Here is a 17,860-nt window from a genome sequence, read left to right as displayed (position 1 = left end):
GCGGCTCGCAGGTCGACTCCGGCAACTCCTCCTGACGCGGTGGAGTACCGGAGTTCGACCTAGCGCTTCCGGAGTTCGAACTATCGCGTCTAGATCAGACGCGATAGTTCGAACTCCGAGAAGTCGAACTCCCCGCGTCGGACTGCAAGGTAAGTGTAGACCAGCCCTTAGAGCTTGCCTATAGCCGTGTGTCTCTGCTACAGTGCAGTGAAAGTCCCAAAGTCTGACTTAGCATGCTGAGCTTTCAAGCAGTACAGTCCCCAGGGTGAGTTACTGTGCGGCAAGCTGGTGCGCTGTAAATTCACACCCTGGTTTGCTGAGCAATAACTCACCATGTAGACAAACTCTTACCTATCCTCTTCCCCCGACTCCAAACAGCTAATCATTGTACACATTAAAACTAAAATGGGCCCTAGTATGTACTTCAAGAATCTCCTTGGAAGCCACTTTCTGTACCTGAAAAAGCGACCACTTCTTATATATGTAAGGCCAGATTGTTATAAACTAATACAGCTTCATTGAACTATCCCATACTCTATGAAACATCCTGTACACCTCTGTGCATAATCATCCTAACCTTCCAACAGAGGTCTCATTGTCATTACAGTGCAAATGTGTATGGTGTCAAATACTATGAAGAATGAATTAGAACTAGGGCTATCAAGCGATTAAAAAAATTAATCATGATTAATTGTGCAATTAAAAAATGAATTGCACTGTTAATAATAGAATACTATTTATTCTAAATATTTTTGGATGTTTACTACATTTTCAAATATATTGATTTCAATTGCAACACAGAATATAAAGTGTACAGTACTCACTTTATATTATTTTTATTACAAATGCACTGTAAAAAACAAAAAAAATGTATTTTTCAATGCACCTCATACAAGTGCTATATGCAATCTCTTTATTATGAAACTTAAACTTACAAATGTAGAATTAGGTACAAAAAAATTGCATTCAAAAATAAAAAAACATAAAATTTTAGAGCCTACATGTCCACTCAGTCCTACTTCTTGATCATCCAATCACTCAGACAAACAAGGTTGGTTACAATTTGCAGGAGATAATGCTGCCTGCTTCTTGTTTACAATGTCACCTGAAAGTGAGAACAGGCGTTCTCTTGGCACTGTTGTAGCTGGCATTGCAAGATATTTACATGCCATATGTGCTAAAGATTTATATGTCCCTTTATGCTTCCACCACCATTCCAGAGGTGGTGTTTACATGCTGCTTGTTAATGATCCAAAGCAGTGCAGACTAATGCATGTTCATTTTCATCATCTGAGTCAGATGCCACCAGCAGAAGGTTGAGTTTCTTTTTTGGTGGTTTGGGTTCTGTAGTTTTCACATCAGAATGTTGCTCTTTTAAGACTTCTGAAAGCATGCTCCTCACCTCGTCCCTCTCAGATTTTGGAAGGCACTTCAGATTCTTAAACCTTGGGTCAAGTGCTGTAGCTATTTTTAGAAATTGCACATTGGTACCTTCTTTCCGTTTTGTCAAATCCGCTGTGAAAGTGTTCCTAAAATGAACAACATGTGCTGGGTCATCATCTGAGACTGCTACAACATGAACTATATGTAGAAAGCAGGTAAAACAGAGCAGGAAACATATAATTCTCCCCCCAAAGAGTACAGTCAAAAATTTAATTGACACTTTTTTTTTTAAAAACAAGCATCATCAGCATGGAAGCATGTTCTCTGGAATGGTGGCTGAAGCATGGAAGGGGCATATGAATGTTTAGGATATCTGGCATGTAAATACCTTGCAATGCCAGCTATCAAAGTGCCATGCGAACACCTGTTCTCACTTTCAGGTGACATTGTAAATAAGAAGCAGGCAGCATTATCTCCTGTCAATGTAAACAAACTTGTTTGTCTTAACGATTGGCAGAATAAGAAGTAGGACTGAGTTGACTTGTAGGCTCTAAAGTTTTACACTGTTTTGTTTTTGAGTGCAGTTATGTAACCTAAAAAAACCCCTCTGCATTTCTAAGTTACATTTTTACAATAAAAGTACTGAAGTGCAATCTCTTTATGAGGTGAACTGAAAAATACTATTTCTTTTATCATTTTTACAGTGCATATATTTTTAATAAAAATAATAATATAAAGTGAGCACTGTGCACTTTGTATTCTGTGTTGTAATTGAAATCAATATTGAAAATGTAGAAAAACATTCAAAATATTTAATAAATTTCAGTTGGTATTCTATTCATATAAGTGTGATTTATCACGATTAATTTTTTAAATTGTGATTTTTAAAAAAATTAATCACGTGAGTTAACTGATTAATTGACAGCCTAATAAGAACCTTTAAACCTATTCTTAAGAATACTAAGCAATTTTCAGAATGCTTATTAATTGGTCAGCTGTGCAGGTATATATATCTTGGGGATTAGCCAGTTTCACTGCTGCACTGTCCCAGCCACTCTCAACCTCCAGTAGGGAATTCAGAATAATTTGTTTTAACTATAGAGGAGAGAATTGCTTAAACAGCTCATCCACTCTATGGTACATATGAAATATATGCCTTGAAGGCGTTGTATTTAGTTTTTTGGATGTGTGTTTGTTTAGTCTTAAATAGAAAACAACAAACAACAACAACAACACAGCTCCTGCTTTGTGACTTGTTCTTCCAGCCAGGCTGCTGTAGTTTTCCTCTTCCGGGTTGGGTGTGTGTATCAAAGTCTCTTGGGACCTGCTGTTCCAGGCAGTCATTCACAGCCTATTAACTATGCCACTTCTCCAGTGGCTAGGAGGGGAATGCAGGCCAACCCTCTACACTGGATTCCAGACCAGAGACCCTACAACAAGTAGTCAAGGTCTGCACAGTCTTCAACCTTACTGCTGTATCCCTGGGCTACTTCCTACCTTGCCTTCATTCACCCTGAGAGCAACTGTAGCCTCACTCTCTGCATTCCCCTTCTGCTCTGAGCTACTGGGCTTTATACAGGCCCCTCCTGCTTCTGTCCAGCTGAGCCTCCTCTTTAATTAATCATCATTGTTCCCTGGATGCTCCTCCAGGTACAACCTAGGCAGTTAATTGGCCCACCTGGCCACCTTCACCCCTTCAGCACTTGTATAGGGTGGACAACCTGTCACAGTCTTACAGTGCCTATTGATATAGTAGACATATACTATCAATACAACCAGATTTAGTTTGTTTTATCCAGTATTCACTATAGAAAAAGGAAGGAGAGTTAAAAATGTACATGATGTGTATGTGTACTGTTTCACAGGGAGTGAAAATATATAATCGAAACGGACATGAAACTGTTCAAAATCTTGGCGAGCAGTTCATTTTCCTCACACCAAATGTATTTCAATTCATTTTGCAGTTAGGTTTACATTTGAAGGAAATAGTGTGATATAGAAATCTGACAGCTCTTTGTTTAGACTCCTGGTAAGAACACAGTGTTCCCCTGGGGAAAAAAAAGTTAATCTGATGTCATTAAAGGGACATTCCTAATACAAAAAATAGCTACAATTCCTGGACAATTATTTTATGGAAAAAATTCATGCTCCTCCATCACATTCCTCAGCTGCCAACTTCTCTATGCACTAACTCTACCACAGCCTTTTTACCAAGGCACCATTAAATGCTTGGGAAATAAACTAGGGGACATGTATCAGCACAAAGGAAAACGTATAACATTCAGTGGGATGTGATTGAGGCAATTCAGATATTTCCCCTATAGCTGGCTTTATTTTTCAGCAATTCCAAGGCCAGAAGGGCCCATTATGATCAGCTAGTCTGTCCTCTTGTATAACACAGGCCATCGAACTTCCTCAAAATAGTCCCTAGAGCATATTTTTTTAGAAACCCATCGAATCTCTATTTAAAAATGGTCTGTGATGGGGAATCCACCACAACCCTTGGTAAATTGTTCCAATGGTTAAATCACTCTCACCCATAAAAATTATACCTTATTTGCAGTCTACATTTGTCTAGCTTCCACTGCCAGCCATCGGATCATATTTCTCTATTAGATTGAAGAGCCCATTATTAAATATTTATTCCCCATTTAAATACTTCTAGTCTGTGATCCTCACCTGTTAACAGTTTAGCTAAAACTATTGCAGATTTTAATATTGAAAAAGGACAACAAAAATTAGGACTGAAAAATAATAGCTAATTCTAGTCCCAAAACCTTTGGGACAAATTCAACTCTGGTATAAACGGAAAACTTCATTACCTGTTATCATGACTGAACTTGACCCATTGTCTAAAACCAAAGTTGAAAACATTTTCATAATGTGGACTACACTTTTAAACATTGGACCATCTCATGGACCATCTGCCCTCCCATTCACATAACAACCTGTGGCAACTACAGCAATTCTCCATGAGAAAAAATAATATTAATTGTAGTTTCTTAAAAAATGTATTTAGGCTTCTGGAAAGAGGAGAAAAAGCCAGGACTATGTGACCAGTCAGACTGTTGTTTGAGAATCTGGTTCCCATGGGTTTTTTTCATGAGAGCACTACCTTCTGTTTGCTACTTTATTCAATAAATCATCATTTTCAAAAACTGACAATTAAAAATACTGTAATTCCATTTTTTCACAGTGATCCCATCATCTAGATTCATAGGAAACCGAAGTAGGAGTCTTCTGTTTGCTGTGTTGCTTAGGGGTACCGCTACCATTACTGTATACACAAAAGGTGTGTCTCTCTGAGGTGTACGTAGCTATGAGTCCTTTTCCTGCACTTTTAAATGTAATCTGCTAACGATTTGCTGAGGTGACTGTGTGGGGAGGTTCTGACAGAATGAGATCGCGCTTTCTCTCCCATGGAGATATCATTGTTCTGTCTTTGAAGTCTTTCATAATCTAAAATAAAAGTCATCTGGAATGAAAGTTCATATTTTGTTCTTCTAACAGCCTTATTTACAAACTACATTTTACAATTACCACATCAAAATATCCTTGTGAGGTGCCAGGCCAGGCAGGTGCTGTTCCATAAATGCACAAGTCGCTGGACTGAGCTGCTATATTTAAGAGAGATGTTTGTCTGAGTAAATATTCTTCTTCAGTAAGTAAAGATTGTATCATCCATTTGTGACAATATACTTGGAGGGTAATGTAAAAAACATGGGACTAATCCCTGCGGCTCACCTGCTAAGGAAATGATACTTGGCTGCCTTTTCTGGAGCACGTTAAGAAAAAAATAATCAGGGACAAATCCTTGCATTACTCAACTGGAAAAAGTGATGGGTGTGAATATCTAACAGGTTCTGACAGCTCTTGCTGTGCCTACTTTGGAGAACCACAGTGACTGCAAGATGTCCCAGTTGGAATCTTTCTGTTGAAATGGATGAGCCTTGATACTAAGATGTTTTTCTCTTCAAAAATTTGTGAGTGGATTTAATCTTCATGGAAGCGAGGCACTGATAGCACAATCTTGTGCCAGGCACTGTGTGAGCAAGTGGTAGGAAGGTTTCCCTCACATCTCTTCAGTGAATTGCTCTGAGCTAAAATACCCCTAATCTCTGCTATTCCAGTCCTGGACATCCCTGATACAGAGTGCTAACTGCACTAAACTCCGGTGATTTTGCACTGTATAAAAGTGTAAATTTATAGGACAGTTATTCTCACATCTCTGCTAAGTCAAAGAAGGCCTCTGCAGGTCAAAGATAATGCTCCAACCCATAAAGCTAATGCCCTGTGCCCTCCAAATGGTGTTAAGTTCCAGACTCTCAGCAACAACATAGAAGATGTACTAGAAAACAGGAAGAATTTCCCACATACAATTCCAGCTACAGTTCCTAACAGGTAGCATAGCTCACCTGAAGCTCTTCCACAGGGTTTTCTGCATGAAGATGTTCAAGTAGGTGAATGAGCTAATCACCAACATTAAATGCTGCTTTGCAGCTCAGAAGATCCTGTTTCACCACCATCTGCAAAAACATGATAAGCCACCACATTTGCCACAGATATCTTCCATCATGGAGATGAATGGAACATATAATACACAACAGCACTATTCTACCAGAACGGCCTTCAAGACCAAACCTGTTGTCGAGTTTGTGTGTTCCTTGTCCTCCTTTAAAAAGATACAGCTTTTTAAAGGGAGGACAAGGAACACACAGAAAATTCAAGCATTCCGGATCCTTGTAAGATTTACACAGGATAATTCTGAATGTTTGCACTGATCTGGACAGCAGAGGCATCATTTGCTATGGCGTAAGGGGGGCAGTTGCTCCTCCTCCCTGACTTTTCATAGGTGTATATGCTCCATTGTGTCTTCTACTTTTTGCTCCCCCTTCCCCCTTCTGAAATGATGCCTCTGCTGTATAGTCAACCAACTGGCTACAAAAATTTGGAATCATAACAAGAGATGAGTCCTTGGGGTAGGGACGATGGATGGCTTAGAGGTTAGGTGATGGTCCAATGAACCCTTCAGCTCTGGGTCACCAGTTTAAATTTCAGCCAGGGCAGTCATGACCAAAAGTTGATGCCATATGTCATCTGCATAGGGAACCTGTGTGATATCATTGGTGACCTCAGCTCACTTCCTAATGGATGAGTGTCTACACATCACACATAACCAAGCATTGAATGAGCCATAAACACTGCTCTCTCCTTACCCTTTCCTTTCTCACACAACACAATTGCCACAAAGAGAACTCACCCCTCCTTCCATCATCGCCAATGACATCAGTTCTTGTCAGACTTTGGGGGACCACTCTTCATGGAGATGATATCCAGGTGGAAGGGGAGTGAGTCAAGATGGAATGGCAGCCCAAATTTGGGAGTCCAGATATTTGCCTAGAGTTTAAAGAAATGTTTTCTTACGGAGAAGGCGCACATGTAAGGTGAGGTGGTGCCTTGGGGGAGAATAGGGAGCAGGGGATGAGAAGAGGGGGTGGGAGGAATTTGGGATGTGCAGGGCTGCGGTGACCAGAGAAAGAGGCAACTTTCCCCATCTCCAGGGCTGTGGCTGCCGGGGGGAGACCCCCCTCCTTCCCAGCCTCAGCTTGGGGGCTGCCGTGGCAGGGGAGAGAGGGCATATCCATTGCACTAGAAAGATAAGACTACTGATATTAAAATAGGAGTTGTGTGCTTTTATTTGTAGAACAAAAAACCTTAATTATTATTAAGGTTTTTTTTTTTAAATATAGCGCTTTTATCCAAAGTGCTTTACAATAGTTAGCTAACGGTACAAACAACATTTGGAAAGATCATTAAGTGGTCTGCTGAGATCCTCGGCAATTTTCAAGTGGTCCGTTAAGAAAAAAAAGTTTGAGAACCAGCGTTCTAGTGGATATAGACTCTTATGTCTGTCTGTCTCCCATCAGCTTTTATTTCCTCCTCCCAGCTCCTGTTCTGTCCCCCCATCGAGTTCCTGTCTCTGTCCCACTTAGCTATTTGAATTTCCTATTTGGATTTCATGCAAAGTGATCTTCCCAAGATCATGTAGAAAGCCTGTTGCTGAGCAAGGAGCTGAATTCAGGGTTTCAGAGTCCAGGGTTCAGGGTAACCACAAGGCTGTCCTCCTTTGAACTCATGTGTAGTGATATGTTGTTCCACCTCTTCTGGTTTCTCTGAGTGCACCCTGTCAGGTGTGAGGCTTCTTTCCTTCATCTGTTCAGGAGTGGAATCCCACAATTCTCCTACTCTTGGACTGCTGCTGGGCTACCTACCTGCACGTCTTCCCTTTGGGAACTGTGATCAGTGGTTAATACAGTGACTCAAAATAGGCTTTTCAAAACAAAGTACTGTTTAATCACAGCAGTATGAACAAAGCATAACAAGAGCAAAAAGGGTTTATAATAAAAGGTCTACATCAGGGATAGGCAACCTATGGCACATGTGCCGAAGGCGGCACGCGAGCTGATTTTCAGTGGCACTCACACTGCCTGGGTCCTGGCCACCGGTCCGGGGGGCTCTACTTTTTAATTTAATTTTAAATGAAGCTTCTTAAACATTTTAAAAACCTTATTTACTTTGAATACAACAATAGTTTAGTTATATATTATAGACTTCTAGAAAGAGACCTTCTAAAAACGTTAAAATGTATTACTGGCATGCGGAACCGTAAATTAGAGTGAATAAATGAAGACTCTTTACAGCACTTCTGAAAGGGTGTCGACCCCTGGTCTACATACATATCTATTTTAGCTAAAGGTTTCGGTAGGCCTACCTTATCCACATCCCTTTGCTTTGGGGGAAAGGGTGCTCAGTCTCTGTCCAACAGTCTCTGCCTCCTTTACCCTGTCCGTCAGTGAATGAATTTTTATTCACACAAAGTTCTTTGTTCCAGTTTTTCCTGCTTGGATCCCCTTGTGGTTACAAGCTGAACCCTCCAAGCTGGACTGCTGAGATCAGGATGATTGGAGATAAAACTTCAAAGCGAATGACACCTGCATTCAGGGCCGGTGCAACCATTTAGGTGACCTAGGCAGTCGCCTAGGGCACTAGGATTTGGGGGGTGCCATTTTCTTCGGCAGCGACCGCGGCGGCTGGATCTTCGGCTGCCCTGGTTGCCGCCGGCATTTAGGGGGAGGGAGCTGGGGCAGGGGAGTGCGGGGAGGGCCGCCTGCAGCAAGTAACGGGGGGGGGCGGCATGCAGGGGAACTCTCCGCCCCAGCTCACTTCTGCCCCGCCTCCTCCCTGAGCACACAGTGGCCGCTTCACTTCTCCCGCCTCCCAGGCTTGTGGCACCTAAGCTGATTGGCACTGCAAGCCTGGGAGGCGGGAGAAGTGAAGCAGCCACGGCGTGCTCGGGGAGGAGGCGGGGCAGGGGTGAGCTGCTTCACTTCTCCCGCCTCCCATGCTTGCAGCGCCAATCATCTTAGGCGCTGCAAGCCTGGGAGGTGGGAGAAGTGAAGCAGCAACGGTGTGCTTGGGGTGCTCATGTGCGGAGCAGGGGTGAGCTGGGGCAGGGGGGCACCTCAGGGCGCAGAGCTGTCGCAAGGGGGGCACCTCAGGGCAGAGGGGGCGGAACCTCAGGGCGGGGATGCGGGGGGGGGGGCGCAAGGTGGAAGTTTCGCCTAGGGTGCGAAACATCCTTGCACCGGCCCTGCCTGCATTGTCCTTTAAGTATCAATAAATAGGAGGTTATCTAAAGCTATTGTCCTCTTTCCTACATAGTCAACTAGCCCTTGCTTGAATTAACCCCTTGTAATCGTGTAGTAAACACCACAATAACAATCAGATAAATGGAGAGAACATATAATATTACAGGCAGCTCCCACGTCCTTCACACAGGAAGCGTGCAGTGCAAGATGGTATATTCCTGAGGTACAAGGCTGGGAGGATTTGGCTGGTGCCTTTCTCTGTATGATTTATGAGTGGCTCTGGGAGCAGTCATGCAATGTAGCTGTGTGTGGGGCTCCACAGGCAGTTGTGCTGAGTGATCACAGCGCCTGGAGGGGTTTGCTGCTTGTCACTAGCAGAGCATTGTGAGACACAACCCAGGCTGGAGAGATAAGTGGTCACAGCGGTCTCACAGTCCCATGCTGCAATCCAGGGATCTCATCACACAGGGAACTCTCTTTAAAGGGTGTTAAAAGTGCATCTGCAAACACTTTGAAAAATAGTCTATTTTTAAAATTCTGCTCATATTTCTTATGTTTTCTTTTTTGTTAGTTGTTTCCTCTATTATTTATCACTAAAATATGTTTCTCATGTAAATATGGTTGCTCTTTGCAAAATATCCACTTTTCCTTAAGACAGAATTCTTCTCCTTGGGCCTCATCCAACCCACAATGAAGTCAATGGAAATACTTCCCTGGGGCTTGGATCAGGTTGCAGTTTTTGTTTTGGAAATGATTACTATATAAACAGAGGATTATGAAGTCAAGTGCCAGGGCAAATTAATTAAAGAAGAGATCCATTTTTATACAAACGGCCATATCCAGGAAGAACTAATATGACAAGCAGAATTGTTTCTTAGCAAAAGGTTTTCCCCAAGTTTCCTAGGAAGTCTCAGCAGTATCTGAAGTTTTTTGCTGACTCGCTCACACTGTTGGCAAAGAGAATTGCTGCACCAGAAGTCCCTGAGTGCTCGTTTGCAGAGCGTGCCAAAATCTACAGCAGGGGGAACCTGTCGACAGTTTTTATGAATGTGCACTGGAAATTAACAGCTGACAGCCTCCACTGACATCCCCTTTCAGACACAAGGAGACAGATGGTGCATTTCAAACGTACATTTCTTTTTGTGATAAAACACCCTCTGACAACATACATCCTTAGAAGCTATTAAGACATTTGACCCAGATCCTAAATTCTGCTCCCAACTGCCACTAGGTTATTTTCTTCCAAAGATATTATACACAGGGACCTGCCCTTAGTGTGAGGAAGCCTTTTCTGCCTGCCAGGGGTTAGCTTCCCAACTCCGCTGGCCACAGGCAACACCAGCACTCCCCTCTAGGCCTTGCAGGCCTCGCTGTCTCTCTCCAGGTTAGCAATAGGTACACTTCAGCCCTTGAACCCTCCAAGCTTCCCCTGGGAGTGTGCAGCCCCTGATCCGCTGGAACCTTGCGGTGTTCACAGATTCGCTGCTTCCAAAGATACAGTGCACCCCAGCTTATCAATTTTACCTCAGGTCACCATTCCGCTTAACTCACAGCACTTAGATTTGTTTGCAGTGAACTCAGGTTAACAAAGCACAGAGATGCAAGTAGTAGTAAGAAGTAGTATTGGAAGCAAATGGTCATATATGGAATAAAATCATAACACGCATTCTAGAGCCTCGCCTTAACTAACAAGATACTCTCATGTCCTGTAGAATATTGCTCACCCAAAATCCTTGCAGCATTTTACAGCCAAGCTGGCTGTGATCCGCCTTTCATGGGATAGACATGTTGTCAGTTTGCCTCCTAGCTGAAGGATTCTGTGTGTTTCTTTGCCCCCACAATATACCAATTCCATCCTTTGTCTTTAGTCATAAACAGGGCACCCCTTGTTACTTGGTTCATCCTGTGAATTCCCTTTGCAATCTCTCCTTTTGCCTGTGAATCAGTATTCAAATAGGCCTACACAGTGAGGCAGCCAATGCACAATACCCAAATTTCCATATGGAATGAACTACCTTAACTCCAAGACCTTAGAACATAAATTTTAGCATAGCTACTCCTTTAATATTATCTGTACACACTTTTTGCAGTGATTATGACTACCAGTGTGTTACTGGGCTCTCAGCAGAGATCTCACATACTACACTGTGGTGAACTATTATGCATATATCTGACCTGGAGATCCTTGTAAAACTCTATCCTCACCCCCATGTCCCTACCCTGTTGGCACCAAAAGGTCCCTGGGGCCCAGTGGTTTTTCATGACAGGTAGGAGGTCTGCAGGCCATTGGAACAACTAGCCATCTTACTAGCATTATCATACAATTGTCCACAGCCATTAGACACATCCAAACCTAGGTTATTTCTCATGCCAGCCCAGCCTCAGCCAGGTTTGCACCTGTGCGGTTCTCATGTAACTGAAACTCAGTGAATCACTCAGTTATTCGCCCATCTGAGTGGAGAAATCAGAAGATGAATGTGAGTTGGTCTGCATGTGCTACAGCAATGTTGAAGAAACAATTACAGAGAAATACTTAGCTTGCTGCAAATCTCTGACTATGGTATTTTACATTTTCTTTCCCATCAAGTCAATGACTTTGTCACCTAGCGTCGAGGACAGGTAGCAGAGCTTACCTTTCCCCTTCTGTCCAGATTTAGAAAGGTGGTCAGCCAGACATGGATCAAACTGTAATAGTTCTAAAATCCATGTGGCAGGGCACTATCTGTAGTATCCTGGTCACTGAAGTGGCTGCACTACTGTGAGGACTACAAACTTGTTAGGTTAATTAGCCAGTTGCTGGGGGGAATTACAGACACCTGGGTGGTGACTGCTGTGCTAATGAGACAAATGACTCAGTACCTGGAGGAATATATAACTGGGAGGACGAGACAGTAAAGGGAGAGCTTACAGAGTAAGCTGGGGGAGCAGCAGCAAAAAAGCCAAGCCAAGCCAAGCGCCGCCAAGCGCCCTAAGCCCTGGCTGTTATATACCTGTAGTATGCCCTGTTCTCTGTGGAAACAGAAGATTAAAGGTACTTATGATGGAAAAGAAACTCGTGTGTGTGTGTGTGTGAAAACAGGCTAGGCAATGTTGCTTGCTGGGTACCTAGTGAAGCACTATGTGACAATCCCCAAATGTTTTCGGATGCTTACTTCTCCCTCTCACTAGAAGCTAAGCCCATGAGCATTTATAACTTTCTAACTGCTACCACACCCTGAAGAATGTTTGTCTAGTACTGCTGTTCTGAATTAAAGTACTATGCCAGAGCAGAATCAGCCTTACCAAATGAGGATTTTGTATGTTTAATAGAAGAAGCCAGCCCATGGTTTCAGTGTGTTCTGTATCTCTTATGCTCAGAAAGTCACTTGGGAGGTTTCCCATTGCTGAATCCTTCTGTAAGAGCATGTGATCCACTAGAGAAAAGCTTCTGTGCAAAGCAGGAAACATAGCCAGTAGCTGGAGAGTAACTAAGCCAATACCATGCAACAGCTTCATTGTTGTGCAGACAAAATGAAGAAAGTTCTTTATGAAACATTCTTCTCTTCACTGCAATTACCCTCACAGAAGTCAGGAGTTTTCTACATCCATCTTTCTACACACAGCCAAACCTTTAGCATTCCCAAACCAAACTGGCTGTTGTTGCATCAAATTTTTCTGCATAGTGCAGGGTCTGCAGAAACTTGGTCAGTAGTAGACACATTTACCATTTTTTCTTGCACAGCTACTGTATTTCTATGGCCTTTCCTTCTGCTTGCAAATTTTCAAGGTTACTGGCTCCATGTTGCTCCCCATCACTTTTTTCAGTCAATTCAACTCTCTCGCAGAGGTTTCTCTGGGTTTTTGTAAAACACACTAAGCTTAAGCGTCACCATTTTTTCTAACACCACTGTTGCTTTCAAGTTTTTTTTTTTGTTTTGTTTCTGTTTAGCGTCCCCACTTGAGTAGCGGGGTTGGTCTACAAATCCAAGATTTGCAAATTTGCATCTCAGGAGCACTTAGAATCTGTCATTAATGCCAGCATGAGCAAACACACAGCGGTATGCCCATTAATTTAAATGCTCAGGCTGCAGTTCAAGCACATGGGTGTTTGTCTAAAACCAATCAGGCCACGTGTCAAAAACATGCAAGCCATTTTCAAGGTGTGCATGTGTGTCACGTGTGATAAATAAAAATGGCAAACTATTTTCTATGCTTACAGTGATGTACACAGGATAGAGATATGTTTTAGGGCCCCATAAATAAAAGAAAGTGGAAGATTAAATATGTAAGATCACAATTAAGGGGATTGTATCTTCTGGGGGCTCTAGGCCTGGGTACCATAGGGCAGTCCATTAATGCAGCCTTGTATAGGACATTATAATTCTTGAGGCAGAAGATCTTGCTAGCAATGGCTAGGAAATACCTGGGGGGAAATGAGCACCACTGGGGGTTAGTGTAAGGCCTTCGTGATGTGATTTTCATTCATCTAGGGATATTTTTAGAACAGTCTTCTATCAGCAAAATTACATTGGCCAGCTGCTTTGAAGGAGGGTGGAAATGAATTCCTCATGACATATACATCGTTAATTGCCCCTCCCTGTATAAATAAGTGTTTCATGAGCAGCTTGGACTTTGCTCGGTGAAGTCTGTGCCCTGGCCTCAGTACAGCTAACACAAAAGGATGGCTCCTGAGATTTTGCATCATTGTAACGGGCTGATCCTGCCTGATGCTGAGTCAGCTCCCACTAAAATCAAAGATGCTCAGCACCTCAAAGCATTGGGCCGGGAAGCAATGATTTTACATGCAGTGCGCTCTCATACCCCATTGATAGAAAACATCAGTTAGCTCGGTTTTCATAAAGCCAGTGGGGATTAAAATTACACTGAGATGGAAAGATCACAGGACAAACGAATCAGTTCCAATGCCATTTTGACGAGTGTTGGGCTTTGGCCAATGAGCTACCTGTAATGTGCAAAACCAACAGTGAGCTAAAAGCATTAAAATACAGTGTGGTGGATCTCGAGGGAGATCGGTTCTCATTTATACACTGAATAAATAATGGGTCTGACTCTTCCCTGCCTTGTACCTTGTGCAGTCATGTAAAGTAGAGCAGAATGCTGCTCTGCTGCATTGACACTCACTATACAGAGGTGTAAATGACTGCATACAGGCCCAGTATCAGCATAGTTCCTGCAGAGTAGTAATTGTGCATTAAACACCCACGTTCCTAACTGAGTATGAAACGTCTACACTGACTACCTGTGGACCTCTCCTTGCAGAACAGCTTTGCGCTAAGTATCTATGCATATTCCTGTATGCACAGCGTTTGTGGGGCTTGTTTCGTTACAGTTTACTAGAGTGTGTTTTTCCATGTTTTGACTCAGATATAATATTCTATTTTTTCTTATTGCATTATTACTGATGGAGGTTCAGTCCTAATTCCAAATGTCAGGGCACAGATGTCTTCATGAAGGACATTTTGCAGAGGTGGCCTCTGATGTTGGGAGCCCAACTACAGATGGGGAGGTGCTGAGCAATAGAAGTTGTGCACTGGTGAAAATCAAGTTCAAGTTGTCTCAGATAACGGGACACCTATAAAATAAACCACTTAGAATCAGAGGCTACATGGGACACTTTTTGGCCTGGAGAGGTGTGAATTTGGGAGTGGAAGGAAGGAATTTAGGATGGGCAGTAGAGCCGGTTCCAGCAGAAAAATTTAAACTTGCAAAAAGCTGCATCAGGAAGCAGAAATAGAAAACAGAAGAAGACTGAAAGGACCTCTGAGGAAGTCACCTGCAGGTGCCGATGCACCTGGGCCTTGTTCTTATTTTGTGCATTGTGTCAGTTATTGACTGGAGGGAGAGTTTTGCACATTCATACTTTCCAAATAGTGCTTCATGACACTCAAAAATCTGTTTCACATCACACCTTGCAACCTAATTTAACACAACACGTGTTTCCATGCATAAAATGCTATTTCCCCTAAGCACTTAGTAGAAGCACAGCAATAAAATAAAACAACAAACAATAAAAGCACTTTGCATGGTTCCCGCAAACACTTAGCTATATTCTTACAGTCAAGTAGTCAAGTGCATGTATAGTACTTTTCATCTCAACAGCTCAGACATTAATCTTCACATCCCTGATCCCCATCCAATAAGGTAGGCAAGTACAAAATAATTTGACAGTCAATAGAATAAGGGATCTCTGTGGTAAATAAAGGGGCAAGTTGTGGAAATATCAAATACCATTGCTGATAACCGTTAGTAAATGTTCACATTTTAACAGCAAACCCTTTAAATTAAAATTTCCATTTAAGCAAAATAAATTTAGAAACCAACTTAATTTGGCTCTGTTGAATTTTTTTTTAACCCTGATTTCCTAGTTACTATAATCTGTCTGTGGAGTTATGGATAGTGACTGCCATTAAAGAGTCAACATTTGACAAAAGTGAAAGCGGAAAGATCTCCCAGGCTTTTCCTGTTCTAAACAGGGCCGCCCAGAGGATTCCGGGAGCCCGGGGTCTTCGGCGGCGGGGGGCCCTTCCGTTTCGGGACCCGCCACCGAAGTGCCCCGAAGACCCACGGTGGGAGCCCCCCGCCGCCGAATTACCGCCGAAGCGGGACCCGCCGCCGAAGTGCGGCGGGGGGGGTGTCCCCGCCGCGGGTCTTCGGGGCACTTCGGCGGCGGGTCCCGGAACGGAAGGGGCCCCCCGCCGCCAAAGACCGGGCTGCGCTTCGGCGGCGGGTCCCGCTTCCCCCCCGCCCCGGCTCCAGCCTCTTACCCCCGGCTCCCTCCTCATCTGGAGTCTCAGCGCCTCGCCGGAACAGCGGCAGCGTGTAGCCGGCGGGGCCCGAGCTCCGTCCCGCTCAGAGCCGCGTGGTGAGGGGGCGGGGCTGGGAGCTCCACGCCGAGCGGAGGGAGCGGAGCTCCCAGCCCCGCCCCCTGACCACGCAGCTCTGAGCAGGGCGGGGCTCAGGGGCTCCGCCGGAGACATCAAGCGCTGAGGCTCCAGGAGAGGGGCGGAGGCGGGAGCCTCTGCTGTTCTCTTGGGGGCCCCTGCGGAGCCCGGGGCCCGGGGCAAATTGCCCCCTTTGCCCCCCCCCCCCTCTGGGCGGCCCTGGTTCTAAATAGAAGAAAATATTGTGGCATCTCACTTACCAGTTCAGTAGTAAATGTGGGGAAATGACACTGCAATTGCGTCTACTGTATTTCCATGGAAGAAAGCATGCTCATAGGTATGGGGCTGAGAGTGGGAAAGCATATGCTATTCTCCTTTGCAAAGTGATAAGTATCTGAAGAACCTTATAGGTGAAACATCTCTATAGTTACTCATGTGATGGCCTATACAAACCCACACTAATTTATAAAGCTGCTCATGTCAGTACTGGGCATGAGAATTTTCTCTCCCTCCATCTATCTATCTCCATGGTACCTGAGCCCCTCCCATGAGTTAAAAGATAACAATGATCTCTCTTTCTCCTTCCTTCCCTGCCACCAAAAAAAGCAGTTAGACCTTTAGATGTGTTTCACTTTTAATGGCTTTGTAAGAATGAGGGGGCTATTGTGGAACTCGAGGGCGAAGAACTGGCATTTTTGGATGTAGCTCTGAATGGGTTTGTGGGTGTTATTTCTGCTAGCAGTGGGTTCTATACTCTTTGTGTGGTTCCTGTGAAGAGTGTGTCTCCTGTAGTCACGACTCTACTCCTATTGATTGACAGTAGCATTGCTCCAGTGGAACAGCTGCCAGGGGAGGCCATTTTGAAGAAAAGCAGAATGCCTGGTGCTCTCATGTACATGGCAACACCCAGCATAGTCTCACATCTCACAAATATTTCACAAAACTGGTGGGGTCCAAGCTCTGGTGAGAACAAATGGGAAGATTTATGTGCACGATATACCCTGGCTTTGACCCCTAAACACCAGGTAAAAGGGCCAGGGCCAGGGCAGCGTAAAGGTGCCCTAAAAGCTGTGCATCCAGCTGTAGGAGAATTTCTCTGATCTAGGAATGAGGGAGATAGTAGAGGACAGTCTGCTGAGGACTCCCTCGCAAGCCTTGGTATAGGGTGTGGAGCTGCAGCGCATAGTGCTGGGGTGATTCCGGGCAGCCCAGGGCATCTGCCATAATTTAGACAGCCCCACAGGGCTGTCTAATGGTAAGTAACATCTTAACATCCTGCTGTGGACAAGCCAGCTGTAGTTTTACCATGTATTGGCAGGTTGAGGTAACACTGGGCTCCCCTCTAGTGTTTACCTCAACCTGCTAAGTTGTGTTAAAATTACCATTGCGTTGTCCATAGTAACAGGCTCTCACCACTAAGCTAGCTAACACCATTAAGAGCCCACCTTTTTTCCTAGTGTGGATGCACCTTCAGAGGCACAGCATATACTCAGCCTCTGTCACCCCATGGTCTTTTCTCTAGAAAATGCATGGAACGAATCAAGAGGGTCTCTCTTATTCTCAGTACATTGGCCTTCATAAACTATCCCAGAAATGGGTTTCTGATTGAAAATTCACAATTGTTTTCTTTTTAAAAAGTCGCTGACCTTGCTGCTACCTCACACCCTTTGGGCACAGGAACATTTAATTTAACTGGGGGAAGGAGAAGGTGTTGGGTGCAGTGTGAGAACCTAAACAGGATAGAATCCTGTAAGCTGAACTTTATAGTGGTCTTAGTAGGTTAAAAGAAATAGAATCATATCCCCACTGAACTTGAGGGCAAATGGGTTAACTTTCATTAGGCTCAGAAATTTAGCGCAAAACCTTGGTAACTTTAGGGTATATTCTCCCCTTCATATATGCAGTCAACTCTCATTAACATTAATGATTTTCATATATACTAAGGGG

The 17,860-nt window shown here is 43.8% G+C and overlaps 1 long non-coding RNA gene across 1 annotated transcript in view; it reads right to left on the bottom strand.

Moving 5' to 3' along the window:
- The window catches only part of LOC123368171, a 44,033-nt gene extending 32,159 nt beyond the window's left edge, over positions 1–11,874 (bottom strand). Inside the window, exons 1-3 of the long non-coding RNA XR_006578713.1 lie at positions 11,666–11,874; positions 6,644–6,780; positions 5,799–5,909 (exon numbers count right to left, since the gene is read on the bottom strand). This is a non-coding gene — a long non-coding RNA (uncharacterized LOC123368171). The remainder of the gene's footprint in view (positions 1–5,798; positions 5,910–6,643; positions 6,781–11,665) is intronic.
- Between the last annotated feature and the right edge of the window lie 5,986 nt (positions 11,875–17,860).

The sequence above is a fragment of the Mauremys mutica genome, chromosome 1, assembly GCF_020497125.1.
Source record: "Mauremys mutica isolate MM-2020 ecotype Southern chromosome 1, ASM2049712v1, whole genome shotgun sequence".
Lineage (NCBI taxonomy): Eukaryota > Metazoa > Chordata > Testudines > Geoemydidae > Mauremys > Mauremys mutica.
The sequence above is the reverse complement of the archived record's forward strand: the minus strand, read 5'-3'. Positions and strand labels throughout refer to the sequence as shown.